Below are 16,606 nucleotides of genomic sequence, written 5' to 3' on the forward strand. Positions count from 1 at the left end.
TATAAGCCACTGTTCCTGTCATTTAAAAAAAATCATATGAACAAGATGAGAATATAAAACACGCTGTGCTTTGCATGTAGTACTCAATTGCTAGCAGGTAAGTTGATGAAAAAGCATCCTAGGCAGTTACTCTTGGCTACCTCGGCAACAGCAAGAACACCACCCCTTCCGTTTTTCTAACAGAGCCCTGCTTTTGTTCAGCAAAGTTCTCAGCTCCAGGAATGAACCTCGTTTGAGCTAATCCAGGCTCAGCTCTTCCATTCCCCTTTGCCAGATACTCGTTTTCCTTGCCTCCTTACCGGGTGATCCAAGTTTCCTGGATGGTCTCTAGGGAAGCTTTCCTTTTTTGTAGGGAAGTCCTCTCTCCACCTGCTCCCTTCTTCTTTCTGCTTGGAATACTGGTGTTTGAGGCTGTGGTTACGGTGTAGTGACTATGGGGAAATAAGGCCATGATGTTAAGTGATAAATAAATAGTGTAGACAAAAAAGGGCAACAGGAATTCAGAGCCAGGAGAGCCCAATTACACCTGGAGTGGTAGAATGGATATACGTTGTTTTTGCCTGCCTGGTGTCCATCCAGTTCCCCTTCTGGTAAAGGAATCTAACTTTTCCTTTGGGGAGCCACCCAACTCCCACTGTCCATTAAAGTAGTTTTGAGAGGTTTACTCCACCCCTAGGTTCCAGGAGAGGACATATGACCCAGACCTGGTTAATCAGAGCACTATAGCAATGGGTTCAGGATGGCATGTGACCCATCCTTCTCTATGACTTTTTGCTGGAACTTTAAAGAAAGAGAAGTTCACTTTTCCTGAGGTTGGATTTTAGCCTTGAGTGTATGGGGCTACCACGTGAAATATATTGTCACCCACTCCCTGATAAAACTAACTCAGAATGAAATCAGCAAATCAAAAGAATCAGCAGAATCAGAAGAGAGAGAAGGATTACTGATAATATTTTACCTAAAGTCTTATTTAAACTCTATCTCTGGACTTATCAATTACATGAACCAATAAATTCTATTTTTTACCTAAACCAATTTGAGATTGGTGTCATCATTTACAACTGAAAGGTTCTAACATAGGTGGCTAGGGACTGTTATACAGAGAAAATGGGATATAAGCTGTACTCTTAGGTCCGATAGAAGTTTGGTAACAGAAGAGAAGGTGGCGCTTCTGGGGGGAGTAAATAATATAAACAAAAGCATAAAGTCAGTGGATAAAAATGTCTGGTGGAACAAACAATTTACCTTAGAGAGTAAGTAAATACAGAAATTTAGGTCAGAATCAGATTAAAGATGGACTTGAAAGTCAGGTGAAATCTGAGTTTGTTCAGTAGCCAACTCTTTTAAGCAGAGGAGTCACCTGGTCAAATCAGTGTTTGGGGAAGATTAACCCAGTAGGATCTCACAGGGTGGACTGAAATGGGGAAAGCTCAAGTGTGAGACAATGAGGGCAGAATCCAAGTACAGAGTCTGCCCAAGACAAGAGGACCTAAACAGTAGGTAACCACTCAGCAGGGCAGAGCTAATCAGTTTTTTTGTTTTGTTTTGTTTTTGGGGGGGTTTTTTTGGCTGTGTCATGTCTTAGTTGTGGCACGTGGGCTCTTCGTTGTGGTGCCAGGCTTCTCTCTAGTTGTGGCGTGTGGGTTTTCTCTCTCTAGTTGAGGCCACGAGCTCAGTATTTGTGGCGCAAAGGCCTAGTTGCCCTGCAGCACGTGGAATCTTAGTTCCCAACCAGGGATCCAACCTGCGTCCTTTGCATTGGAAGGTGGATTCTTTACCACTAAATCAACAGGGAAGTCCCTAACCAGTTTTTAAATTACCAAATAGTAAGGGAACTCTTGATGAAGTTTTGACTTAGAGACATGGTACTTAAGATTAGTAAGTACTTACGATTAGTACCTATACAGTACTTATGATTGGTCATGGATATGTTCTACAGATATTTACTATGAGCCCAGCACTCTGCCAGATGCTTGGTATATAATAATAAACACGACAGCTGTGAAGACCAGTTGATGAGGTATACATCCATGAAACAAATAACTGAACACAACCATGCTCTGAAAATTATTGGGTACTATGAGATCATGTATCAGGGAACCTAATCCCAGCCTCACTAGGAGTCAGGGAAGGCTCCCCAGAAGAAGTAACATTTAAAATGAGACCTGGGGACTTCCCTGGTGGCGCAGTGGTTAAGAATCTGCCTGCCAATGCCGGGGACACGGGTTCGATCCCTGGTCTGGGAAGATCTCACATGACGCGGAGCAACTAAGCCTGTGCGCCACAACTACTGAGCCTGCACCCTAGAGCCTGTGAGCCACAACTCCTGAGCCCGCATGCCACAACTACTGAAGCCTGCACGCCTAGAGCCCGTGCTCCACAACAAGAGAAGCCACTGCAATGAGAAGCCCACGCACCGCAACGAAGAGTAGCCCCTGCTCACTGCAACTAGAGAAAGCTCATGCACAGCAACAAAGACCCAATGCAGCCCAAAATAATAAATAAATTTATTTTGAAAAAATGAGACCTGAAGCAGGAATAGGAGTTATTATGGTGAAAGAGGTTGATGAGCAGTACACTCCAAGCAGAAGCATGCTAAGATTAGATGGTATCTCTAACAAAGATCTGACAAAATTCCAATTTGGCTTTCCTCCAATGGTGCAGAAAGAGTCTAAAGAGTTAAGTAGGAGGCTGGATTATGCAAGGTCTTATGCGCTAGGAAAAGGATTTGGAGCTTTATCCTAAGAGCAATGTTAGCATGTTTTTCTGAGATTGGTCAATTCCATTCTCTGATGTGATCACAAAAAAGAGCCAATGGGGCTTCTCTGGTGGCGCAGTGGTTAAGAGTCTGCCTGCCGATGCAGGGGACACGGGTTTGTGCGCTGGTCTGGGAGGATCCCACATGCCGCGGAGCGGCTGGGCCCGTGAGCGATGGCCGCTGAGCCTGCGCGTCCGGAGCCTGTGCTCCGCAACGGGAGAGGCCACAACATTGAGAGGCCCGCGTACTGCAAAACAAAACAAAACAAAACAACAACAAAAAAGGAGCCAATGAAGGCACCAACCTCGTGCATATTCTAAGTGGGTGGTCACCAGTTGGTGGGACCTAAGGTTTTGGAGAAGTTCCTCTACTTTGAAACTATCTCTCCTGCTTGCAAACTGATGTCTAAAATTCATTGAACATGGAATATTTGATACAACAAATGGAAAATCAAATGTCAAACCCTGAGAACAGGTTTTGAGGTCACTGAGAGGTGGAGGAAAGGAGGAAATCTGGTACAGAAAGCAGTCACAGAGAGGGGAAAGGGATACATGAAAGAAACACTGGAGCACGTAGGACATGCTCAACAAATACTTGTAGGAAGAAATGGAAGAAAGTAAGAAAGAAATCTCATAGTTTTATCAAGACTTGGCATCTCTTTTGGGCAAGCAAATTGGCTCTTTTCTCCCTGATCCCACACATGTCATGTATTAGGAAGACCAGGGACAAGGAAAGGAGAGGAGAGAGCACAAATACATCCTCCGGAAGTCCTCAGGAACATGAGTTGTGATTCAGTTGGTTCCTGGGACCACAGGGTAAGACAATGGGTTTGTCTTCCAATGAGGAAGACATCCAAATTTTCCCCAGGAAGGTGAGGAGCCTGGGAAATGGACAGGGATGGAGCCCTGTGAGAATAGTAGGCAGAAAACCATGGCAGACACTGCATTTCTGTGCCTGCAAGGTTAAGGCCCAGCATCTGGCCTGTGGGACGCTACATCTCTGAGGCCTCGTTCTCAAAAACCACTGCCCTTCTTCTGACATTTCTTTAGTAGCCCCCGGAACAAACTGTTCATTAGCAACCCCCAGAGGTTTTGTTTAAGTAGCCATATTGAATCATTATTACTGACCAAGAGTCATCCACATCTATGGGCTTTAGTTGGGACAGAAAAATCTAAGAAAAACTGCTTTTGAGTAGTTAAGGATGGTTTCTCTTTTTCTTTCCATGCAATACAAAAGATACACATCCCATTTTCCTTGCGCACATTTCAATTAAATATGTATTTTCGCCATATAAGCCTCTGCTGTCAGAATAAAAATACTTCTGGAATAGCTCAGTAAACTCACTGTGTTACTTGGTAACTTGACCTTTCACTGCTTTTTTTTTCTTTTTTTTTTTTTTCCCGGTACGCGGGCTTCTCACTGTTGCGGCCTCTCCCGTTGCGGAGCACAGGCTCCGGACGCGCAGGCTCAGTGGCCATGGCTCACGGGCCCAGCCGCTCCGCGGCATGTGGGATCTTCCCGGACCGGGGCACGAACCCGTGTCCCCTGCATCGGCAGGTGGACTCTCAACCACTGCGCCACCAGGGAAACCCTTCACTGCTTTTAAATTAACCAACAGGGAAACAGTAAGTTGCCTTAAGTAAAGCATTATCTTCATTAAAGATTATTAGATAAATAGGAAAAGGGCTCCCTGAAAACCAGCGTGTGCTCTGTGGTTATAACAACCCCAGCATTTTGAAAGTAGCATGATTGAAGGGTCTGGAATTGAGTTTGGTGATTGGGTATCTCTGTAAAATATGAACCATGTTAACAATGATTCCTGCTCCCTAGTGTGTTCTAAAGATTGTTTCCATGGCAATCTACATTGTTTTGTCTAAGTTATTCTTCATGCCATTTTTTTCTCTCCATCTAGGTATTTGTAAAGCACCTATCACTTGAGTATCTCTTCTCTGAACAAGTCCCCAGGAGGGAAAAGAGAATATTTCTTGGAAGCAATGAAAGGCTGACACTTGTCTAGAAGAGCCCAATTTGTGAGATTATGTAGGGCCTGATGTTCTCTGTAGACTGCCCCATCGCCTCCCACTGGGATCCACCTTCTGCTCAGGTGATGAGAAGGCAAAAGCCCTGGTCTACATACCTGTCACTTCCAAGATGCCTTCTCAGGAGTCCAGTCCTTTCTAGGCTTTGGACAGAATGATAAACTGGGGGTGGGGTGGGAGAGATGGGCTCTTAGAAAACAGATGCCTCTACTGTATAGCAGAGACAATGCAACTTGTACACCAAACAATTCTATTTTCTCCCAGCACACAGGAAGATTTCATTTTCTAGGTACGGCCAAGTACTAGTTCTAGCAGAAGCAATGAACTCATCATTGCTGCCTCATCAGAGCAGAAGCAATGAACACTACTTCTTGGCCGGGCCCTAAAATGTCCTGAGACATCCTTTGCTATCTCTCCTCCCTCATCCACAGGCTGGCTGGATACGGAGGAACCAGTGAAGGATTCCAAGGTCCTAGAAGATGGAGGGACCACTGGATGGAAGGAGAGGGTCCTGAATCACTGTGTGGTAAACTGTCATACACTTGAACTGATGTGAGTGAGGAATAAACCTGTTATGTGTTAAGCTACTGACATTTGGGGTTGTCACAGCAGCTGGCCTAATGGATGAAATATGGCAGGTTTCTGGGCAGAACCAGCAACAGATGGCAGCAGGAACTCTGTGTAGGGAAACAAAGTGCAGTGACCAGAGGTGAAATGGACAGGAAAATGGTCAGAGTCCAGATCAGGGTCTTCAAGGTGGTATTAGCAGCCATAGCTTGACATTAGCTGAGCATGACAAGAGAGAGTCTTGGGATCCAAGGACTGGGGCTCCCACTGGACTTCAGCCCTTGAGGGCACAGTTTGCACAGTAAGGGTAAGACAGGGCCTGCATTTCAAAGGAATGAAGTGAAGCATTTAGGAAGGAATCAGGCAGGGCAGGGGGTTGAGCAAAAGGATAAGACACAGACCTGGTGACTGGGATTGCAGCACAGCGCAGAGGCTTGAACACGGGAGAACAAGGTAAGAACTGCTTCCCAGGCCCAGGCACATGTCAGAGGAACAAAGTGGCAGCTACAGCATGGCTGACTCAATGTCAGTCTCCTGGGGTAATAATACTCAGGGAGCGATCTGGTCGAGTTGTACTTATAGGAGGGTACAAAGTGGCCTTGGCAACAACAGAGGACAGCAGAGCATGGAGAAAAACCCATCACACAGTGGGCAGTCAGGAAATCAGAGCTCAGGAAGTGAGACAACAGTCAGGAGACCATCTATGGAGTCAGGAGCTGAAAGGTGGTGACAATACGAGGTTAAAAGAATAATCTGAGAAAAAGCAGCAGGCATGGAGCTTAATGATCAGTCTGTTGCCTTCTAATGCCAGGTCAAGTAGACTTCAAGGATGGCAACAGGTGGGCGATGAGAAGGGGCACTGACGAGCCAGGAAGTCAGGCTGTACCTGACACCAATCAACAAGGAAAGGAAACCAGTCACCGCGAGGAAGCATCCTCATTCCTCCCTTGCAGCACTGTGAACGAACTGTGTCAATGCGCTGGTAAGGTCTGGCTTTTCCCGAACATCACTATAACCCACATGTTCTCACACAAAGAATCAGCACTCATCTCATTCAGCTGGTAGGAGGTGGAATTATCACTCTAACTGCAGGCACTGGACAACCGCCTGTTACTTAGACACTCATAAAAGAGTTTTTTTTTTTGTTGTTTTTTTTTTTTTTTTTTTGCGGTACGCGAGCCTCTCACTGCTGTGGCCTCTCCCGTTGCAGAACACAGGCTCCGGACGCGCAGGCTCAGTGGCCATGGCTCACGGGCCCAGCCGCTCCGTGGCATGTGGGATATTCCCGGACCGGGGCACGAACCCATGTCCCCTGCATCGGCAGGCGGACTCTCAACTGCTGCGCCACCAGGGAAGCCCCTTTTACCTCAATTTTAATGGAATTTATATACATTTTCCATTCCAATTTTCTGTTTTTTTGAGGTGTAATTGATGACATTATATTAGTCTCAGGTGTACAACATAATGAGTCCATATTTCTATATATTGCAGAATGATCACCACAATAACACTTCAATTTTCTGAGAAGAGACAAGACCAAAATATTCCGTCCACTAAAATATATTGTTCTCCTTGGCTGGTCATGCACCATCATGATGAGGATTCATGTTTGAATCAGTCTATTCACTAAATTAATGACCTGGTAATTCAGAAAGATAAAACCCAGATCCAAAAGCAGCATGGGAAAGTAGAAGGAGCTCAAATCTGAAGGACTTGGTTCTAGTCCCAGCTCTGCCCTTAGCAGAAGGGTACCAATTCTTTGTCTATCTCTTCATCTCTCAAATGAAAAGGGCTTGACAGACTATATTCTCTAATCATGGCCACAACACCAGCTCTCATCCCACAATCTCTTCTTACAGTGTGATAATGACTCTTGTCCCATCTTGTTCTTTCCCTTGATCATGGGACTGCTTCAACCAATAGAATATAGCAGAAGCAACACTGTGTGACTTCTGAGTCTGGATTATAAAAAAGCCATGCAGTTCTGCCTTGCTTGTGGAACACCAGCTCTTTGAACTCAGCTGCCATTATATGAGGAAGCACAAACTAGACCATGTGACAAGACCACAGAGAAAGGCCATATATAGGTGTCCCAGTCAACAGACAGACCTGTGAGTGGAGACACATCCAGGGGAGTCTAGCCCTTGGCCATTCAGTCATCTCCAGCCTTTGAGTCTTCCCAGCTGAGGTCCTGGACCTCATGGAATTGAGTAAGCATTTCCTGCTGTGCCTGTCTGAAATTCTGACCCAAAGAATCCCTGAACATAATAAAATGGTTCTCTTATGCCATCCAATTTTGGCATGGCTTGTTATACAGCAATAGAAACTGGAAGAGATGGTAATGTCTCTCCTGACTACCTTACAACGTTGCGAAGATCAAGTGAGATTAGTATGTAAGACCATGCTCTGCACAATTAAAAATAACCTACAATAAAATTCAATAAGTGGGGGACTTTCCTGGTGGCGCAGTGGTTGAGAGTCCGCCTGCCGATGCAGGGGATACAGGTTCGTGCCCCGGTCCGGGAAGATCCCACATGCCGCGGAGCAGCTGGGCCCATGAGCCATGGCCACTGAACCTGCGCGTCCAGAGCCTGTGCTCCGCAACGGGAGAGGCCACAACAGTGAGAGGCCCGCGTACCGCAAAAAAAAAAAAAAAAAAAAAAAAAAAAAATTCAATAAGTGGGACTACCCTGGTGGCGCAGTGGTTAAGAACCCGCCTGCGGATGCAGGGGGCGTGGGTTCGATCCCTGGTCCAGGAAGATCCCACATGCTGCGGAGCAACTAAGACCGTGCTGCACAACTACTCAGCCTGTGCTCTAGAGCCCATGTGCCACAACTACTGAAGCCCATGCGCCTAGAGCCCGTGCTCCACAACAAGAGAAGCCACCGCAGTGAGAAGCCCGCGCACCACAAGGAAGAGTAGACCCCGCTCAACTAGAGAAAGCCCACGTGCAGCAAAGAAGACCCAACGCAGCCAAAAATAAATAAAATTTAAAAATAAAATAAAATAAAATTCAATAACCTGATGTGAAGCAGCTGTGCCTGGCTTCACTAACCTCCCCATCTCCCTGCCCTTGTAGGTTCAGAGGCACCACTACGGAACGGTAAGACCTTGAGGAACCCAGTTTGAAAACCACCCTTCTCATCCAACCCATTCATTCTATGGATGAGAAAACAGGCCTAGAGTGACTCATCCAAAGTCACACACTGGCTATGTGCTTGCTCCAATTTGTCACGCCGCCTCCAAAAAGAGAACTATTTCAGGTAGGACCATCCTTGTCTGAGAGCCAGAAAGTTGCAAGAAGGGACAAGCAAGATCATTGTGTGATATTTCTTTACAAGTCTCCAACAGACACTTTGAGCTGTTGCCCAAACATGCCAAAGACAAGCGTACTTTATCCCCCTCATCCCCTCCATGCTCCTCTCCCACTCAGTCCTGGTAGCATAGATCATTCTGTTGGGTAAAACAGAAAGACCAAGCTTCATGTTCCACGCAGAGCTCTGCAGGCTGTCAGCCTGTGATGAATGGAGATCTGAGCTCATGCAGAGGTCTGCCTGGTTTGGGTGAAGCTCTGATCACCCGTCATTGGCATTCAGGGAGAGTTCCTAATTGTGACTTGGTGATGAGGTGCTGCTCTGTGGTTAAGTGCGTGGGAGCCTCTCTCGGTTATTAACCTTTATGTTGCCCCAGTAGCCGAGAGGGCAAAGGCAGGCTGGGATTCTGATCAAGTTATACTTAATGCACTGCGTCTCTTACTCAGCAAATATCCCAACTATTTCAACGGAAGGGGAAAAAAAAAAAAAAAAACCAAACCAAGCAGAAAGGATAAAGGTGAAAACTATTGACCCAAGCACAATAATGTCTTTCCATCTGATGTGATATGTTCCTCTACCTGGGAAGGCCCTAGAGGTATTGATGAAGGACCCCTGACATTCTGAAAGCCACAGATTCATAAATCATTGAGTCCGAAAAAGGCTTTTGTGCCTGTCCCCTGAAATAAGGGTGTCATTCATTTAGGATTTATGGCTCCGGGGAAGGCTATGTATCTAAATGACTACAGAGAACATTAATGGGAAACTTTAGTGTTTCTGATCCAGTGGGAGCCATGGAGCTGGAAGCTTTACATGGGAACCAGGGAATATCAGGTTTCAATGAACTTTCAAAAAATCTATGGATGTAGTAATTACTGAACAATCATTTGGTTGGAATATTGGTGTCAGCATACTCGAAGAAGAGATAATGTAATATCTTTCAAGACAAAGCAAGATGTTTATTATAATGTTTCATGGCAGAGTACTGGGATTTTAAATTTTAAAAAGATTAGAAACAAGCATTTATATTACTATAAAAGTGCATGTTCACTGAATAAAACTCAGTAAATATAGAAAGTCTAAATAAAAATTAAATCACCCATACTCTCACTCAGCAATGATAATCACAGTAAACATGCTGGGTGTCTTTCCTTCCAGTCTTTTTTTCTGTGAGTATGTGTACACACACATACACACACACACACACACGATTTTATGTTATAGGTATATATATATAGTTTAAAATTAAGAGTTTTGCATTACACCTTTGCATTCTACTTTTTTATTTGACATTATGTAAGATCATTTCACATCCTTCAAAAGTATGTTTTTTAGAAGCTACATCACATTTAGTCATATACGTGTACCATAGTATATTCAACAGTTCCCCTATTATTAGACATCTAGTTGTTTCCAGCTTTCACACTGTCTCTGAAATTTTCTTTATGTTAAATCCTAGAAGTGAGATTTGTGGAGGAAAAGATCTAAAATGTTTTATAAGGCACTCAACACAGATTGCCTTTACACTCTTCCAGTCACCTTATTTTCTGTTTTCTTATGCAGTGGGCCATGTGTGAGCTATGGGACTTCAGCCTGACTTTGTACCCCTTCTCCAAGAATGATCACTGGGTGTGTCATTCTGCCCCATGGCTCCTAGCCCCAAGGTTCCACGGTTCAGTTGTTTGCCCTTGTGTTTACTTATTCCCACACCTTCCCTAGGAACTTGTTTACTCAGTGTTCTTTGTGCTTATGTTGCCTTGCCACGCACACTCACTTTCCCCCTTTTCTCTTCTTCCACAAATCACACCCATCTTCAGGGTCCAGTTTAACTCTCTCCTCCCTCACAGAGCCTTCCCAGTACACTCTATCCACAGGCTTCTCTCCTGAACTGCTCCATTTTTTATTGTCTTCATACCACTCCCCTGATAATCACCACTTAACAGCTGCGTGACCTTCAGTAATCCCAGAAACTTGTCGTGAGAATTTAATGAGATCAAGCCTATAAAATAAATACTTATCACAGAGTGGGGCACATGCTGCAGTTGAGCAATAAATGGAAGCTGTTATTGTTATTATGGCCAGTTGGCCTTGTGACATTTCTCCTGTGGAATGTTACATACATCCTCTTCCACTGCTATTTAACTGTGTGTAACCTAGATTCCAAATTCCCTGAGTACAGCTGCTCCCTGGCACCCAGAGGAGCACATAGCAAGATTCAGCAGGATGCAGTGGTTCAGGGCTAGTTTTGTAATTAATTCGATTGAGGAGTAGAAATGTGAGTGCGTATGTGCATCAGAGTTTCTGAGTTGGAAGGACACTTAGAGGTCTCCTTGTCACTTGCACCCATTTTCCAAATATGGGGAGATACCTTAGTGCTGTGCCTGGGTTGAGTGCTAGGAGACCTGAGCTCTGGTTCTTCTATTTACAAATCTTTGTGTCCTCGACAAGTCACTACCATTTCTGGTTTTCAGCTTTTTCATCTATAAAATGGGACAGTTGGACTAGATAATATCTTAAGTGCCTTCCAACTAAATTTTATGATTCTATGAAACTAAAGCCCAGAAAGGTTAAGAAACTTTCCCTAAATTATGGAGAACACAGACTAGAATAAAAATCTGACTTAAATTCCAGCTCTTGGCCTGTCCCTCTAGCCTAACTTGCCAATCGCAGACACTCATCTAGTGCCTTCCATATGCTAGACAACCAGAAGGATCACAAGCAGGGATAAGTCAGGGGTCCAGTTTTTATGGAGTTCATAGTCTAGCTGGGAACACAGACACAAACAGAAAATTACCAACCAGCTAGGTTCTTCCCCAGCATCTATTCTCCCCTTTCACTCACACAACTCGTAGAATCCCCAGTTTTAACTGAGCATGTATTCATGCAGAATGAAGTTGAATCTCTCAACCTTTGTTGCAGTTAAATGTGGCCATGGGATCAAGTTCTGGACAGGGCAATGTTCTCAGAATTGTTGTGTGCAACTCCTAGGTCACTGCTCTCCCTTATCTCATTTTCCCACTGACTGGGATGTGGATGTGGTACTGAGCCATCTTGGACCACGTGAACAAAGGCGCTATCCTAGGGATGAGCAAGAAGATAGCAGAAGTCTGGGTCCTGGTGCCCTGGAGACACCACTGGACTGATTATTCTTGCACTGTTACAGAATACAAGCATATTTCTAGGTGTTCAATGAGGCAAAACTGTTATTTTGGGTCTCTGTTACAGCTTCTAAACTCACATCCTAATATATTTGCCAGCTGAGGGCCAAAGGTGTTCATGGAATACAGATGAGAGGGCCATTCCTGGAAGCCGTGATCGTCAAGATCCTTATAGATGGAGCGTGAGCTGGGTTAAAAGAGTGATTGGTAGAAATAGAGAATAGCCTGCCTAAGTGAGGTTCATGGCAATGAGCCAAGTCACAGAAATGGGAGTATAGATGGTAATTTGGAAAGGGACTAAAGAGAAGTCTTTTGTAAGATGATGATTCCCAACTTATCATCATAATCAACTGGGAGGCTTAAAAACAGATTCCTGGGTCCCAGCAACAAATATTATGACAACAGTAAACCAGACATGGGATCCAAGAATCTGTACTTTAAAGCTTTCAGGTGATTCTGATGATGGAAAGCACTGTGTCTACAATAAGAAGCAGCTAGAATGAGACTAGGTCATGGAGGACTTTAAAATCCATGCTAAAAATCTATTGCTCTCCAAGACTGTGCTTGGAACCACCCCGAGCATCTTAGACTGTGCTTTTAAAACGAATTGTCAGGACTTCCCTGGTGGTCCAGTGATTGGACTCCACGCCTCCACTGCAGGGGGTGTGGGTTTGATCCCTGGCCGGGGAACTAAGATCTCGCATGCTGCCTGGCACAGCCAAAAAATTAAAAATTAAAAAAATTAAAAAAAAATAAAGCTAATTGTCAGGTAAGAGGAATTCTAAGAGGAAGTCCACATGGTATCCTAGAAATATCAGACCTGGGCTCTCATTCTGGCTCTACCCCTCGTCAACTGTGTGACCTGGAGAATGAGCGTCAATGTCTTTATTAGGACAAATAGAGAAAATAAGCATTGCTGTGGAGATGAAATGGAAAAATATACGCACAAATATCTAGCTCAGTGTAAACACCCTATAATGTCATTGACAGGTTAGTTGCCCTCCGGGCACTGAGCTCTTGCTCTGCCTGCTGTGCTCGAGGTGGGTTGATTAGGAGGTATGTACGGGTGGAGGTGGGGGTGAGGGTGGGGCTGGTGGTCTAGAGACCAGGATTGCAGTCCTGCCTCTGGCATCCACTCACCTGTGACCTTGGGCCCCTAGCACTCTGCTAGCAGTGGACTAAACTCACATCCTAATATATTTGACAGCTAAGGGCCAAAGGTTCATGGAGTACAGATGAGAGGGCCATTCCTAGACGCCGTGATGGTCAAGATCCTTATAGATGGAGCGTGAGCTGGGTTAATATCACTTTGGCCCCTGGATAAATAATTCAACCTTGTTGTTATTTAGCATTGTGTAGTCAAGGCTGGAGACCCGCCGAAGTCAGGCCAGGCCTCTGTGGCACTGAAGGGCTCTCATGGACACCCCTGCAAGCTCGGCCTTCAGCCCTGATTTCCATCAGCTCAGGATGGAGGAGAAAGGGCACATTCTAGAAGCTCCCAGGGTTCTACATCGTGACTTGGAGAAAATAAAAAGGCTTAATTACTTTGGGCTAAAGTACACAAGCCTTTGACATTTTGAAAAATGGTTTTATGACATTTCTTTGATAGGTCTGGACCAAAGGCAGCTGCTTATACTTTAGGGAAGTGACAGAAAAGGGGAAGCAGAGAGAGCAAGTGAGGAAAAGTAGCATTTTAACAATACTCCTAACATTTACATTTAACAGCTCCTGGGGGCTGCTTTATACTTTTCAAAGCAGCTTTACATTCATTACTAAATTATTTGATTTTTACAATTACTGAGCCAGAGACAGAACAGAGGTGAAGAAGTTCTGCCGCTTACTAACTGGATGTGCCTTGTCAGATTAACGTCTCTGAACTCAGCTTTCTCTTCTTTGAAGTGGGGATATTGCCTGCTGTGCCGGCTTGTGGTAACAATTAAATGAAATGCAAATTGTAAACAAAGTCCCTAGCGTAGCTGATGGCACAGAGCAGATGCTCACTAGCTGTGAGTTTCCTTTGCCTCTCACTATATAGATGTGCCAACTGAGGAGAGAGAAATAATTTGAGCCCATAACGTGTTGGAACAAGTGCCTGGCCCAGGGATTTTTCTCACTACAGCATATAGACTCTCAGGAAAGGCTAGTTCCCAAAATACAACAAATGCTGCTTGTGGCTTTCCCCCCAAATTCCATACTGGAAGTAGAATCTGAAATGGGTTTGTGGGGCTCCTAATAGGAGAATGACAGGCAAGTAGGAGGAGAGAGACTCACTGTGGAAGGCAACAGCCAAGCAGATGGGTGAGGGGAGAAGGAAGCTCATGGTGAGTCTGGCTTCAGGCAAGGCATCTTTCTGCCAAGCTTCCAATAGAACAGGCTGGCAGAAGGTACAGAACGAAGGGCATCCAGAGCTACGGCAAGTTCCAGCACCAGGCTGGGAAGACCTGCCACAGCAATGCAACACGAAATCAAGGCCGGAAATTATCTTGACAGATCGAATGAAATGAGTAGGATGAAATCCAAAAGAACTAAACGCGAGGTCATGCACTGAGTTCAAAAACCCAAGGGCACAAAATATTGAATTAGAAAAGCTGACTTAAAAGCAGAAGATGCTTTCCACTTCCTTTTTGAAATGTCAAGCGATCAGAAGGCAGCCTCACGTAAGAGAAAGGGTACCTGACCAGTAGGAGTCCCTATTCTGTCCTCACTCTACATAAGCTGTGAGTCACTTAACCTCTCTGGACCTCAGTTTCCTTTCCTATAAAATTAGTGGCTTGGACTACTAGATAAGTCTTATGGTTTATATTAACTTTAACATATAACTCTCGCATTTTATCAAGTCAAGAAGACTTGGTAGGGCTTCCCTGGTGGCACAGTGGTTAAGAATCTGCCTGCCAATGCAGGGGACATGGGTTCGAGCCCTGGTCCGAGAAGATCCCACATGCCGTGGAGCAACTAAGCCCATGTGCCGCAACTACTGGGCCTGCGCTCTAGAGCCCGTGAGCCACAACTACTGAGCCCGCCCGACTAGAGCCCATGCTCTGCAACAAGAGAAGCCACTGCAATGAGAAGCCCACGCACCACAACGAAGAGTAGCCCCCACTCGCCACAGCTAGAGAAAACCTGTGCGCAGCAACGAAGACCCAATGCAGCCATACATAAATAAATAATTTTTTTTTTTATAAAAAAAGAAGATGGTAGTTTTAGTTGGCTGTAAGTTCAATAAGAGCCAGTAGGATGCAAATAGTAGTTGACAGCAGGAATATAGTGGTCACTTAAGACAAGGCGGTAGCCCAGCTGACCTCAGTTGCTGGGCAGACCTCTTTATAGCAGTCAATTTGAGGGGAAAGGGCACATTTTGAGGGGTGTATAGGAAAGCTAGAGTCTTCCCAGAGAAAGCTCTTCAGGATTGTGAGAGCTCATATTTGAATTTGGAAAAGTTGAGAAAACTGGAAATATTTACTCTCAGGAAGAAAACCCTGAAAAGGCACGGAATAGCTATAATTCCAATATCTGATGGGCTGCAGCTCAAAAGGTGAATCAGGATTACCCTGAGCTCTAACTTCTGCAGTCCAGACAAAGTGGGTCCGCTTGCACTCAACATATGAATCTGCCACAGTGCAGCTGGGACAGGAGGCCCATCACTCAGAGGGAGCAGGCTGCTGCTGGAGGTGCCGGCCTGCACCCTGGGAACGGCCTCGGGAGGCGCAAGGGGAAAACACATGCATCCAAGATCTCTTTTAATTCTGAGATCTGAGGATTCAAATCAAGGAAGGAGCAGGAGGGACTGAAGACAAGACCACTGGGAAAATGAGAGGAGCAGGCTGAAGCGGGGTAATGAGCAGAGAGGGCCTGGCTGCCTCTCTGTAAATGCCTCATTCATCCCATGGCCACTGCAGGCAGCGCTGTTAGACCAACTAGCAAGTGGGCAAGAAGCAAAGCAGCATGACCAGCGGACTGCCCCTCACAACCTGAGTGTGGGGAGCTAGTTAGGGTGGGAGTGATGGGACAGCAGAGCTCAGTGGCTTCCGGTTTCTGTTGGTTTTGTCTTTAGTTGGTTGATCCCCAGAGAGCAGGGATCTTATTTAGATCTTTCTGCTCCCGCACCGATTAGCTCCTGGCTCCACTTCACACACACCACTGGTGCTCAATAAACATCTTGTCAAGTGCCTGCATGAATGGACGAAGGAACAGCTGGAGCTCAATAAACAGCTATTGACTCAATTAATTAATTAATTAATTGATGGGAAATTGACCCGGCCTTTCATTCTGCTCTCAGGAGGGTGAAACTATAAGAAAGGAAGCTCACAATGGAAACAAAGATGGAGGAGATGAAAACTAAGGAAGTAAGAAACATATTGGCAGAAGGAAAGGAGAGAGAGGCGGGGAGGAAAAAATTGCAGTAATAGGGGACCACCAATACTGGCTTCCAGGCGCTCCATCCATCCATCCATCTATCCATCCAGCAATTCGTTGCATGATTCCTTTATTCATTCCCTGGAGCAGCCTTCTTAAAGAGCCTACTATCACTCCAGCTTGTTCCTGAGACTACCTGAGACACCACGAGGCATAAAATCCAGCTACTGTTTCTAGTGTCTATACCAGAGGCTCATAAAAAGAATGCTGCTAGAAAATAATATAAGATGCGTGATGCCTCAAGATCACACACCAGCTCTGTAGTTTCCTGAATCACCAGGGGCCAGATTGGAGGCAAGCTCTAGGAATACTATTTTAAAAATGTTTGTCTGGCTGCCTCCATATCCTCAGGCACCTCA

This window comes from Orcinus orca, chromosome 2 (genome assembly GCF_937001465.1).
Source record: "Orcinus orca chromosome 2, mOrcOrc1.1, whole genome shotgun sequence".
Taxonomy (NCBI): Eukaryota; Metazoa; Chordata; class Mammalia; order Artiodactyla; family Delphinidae; genus Orcinus; species Orcinus orca.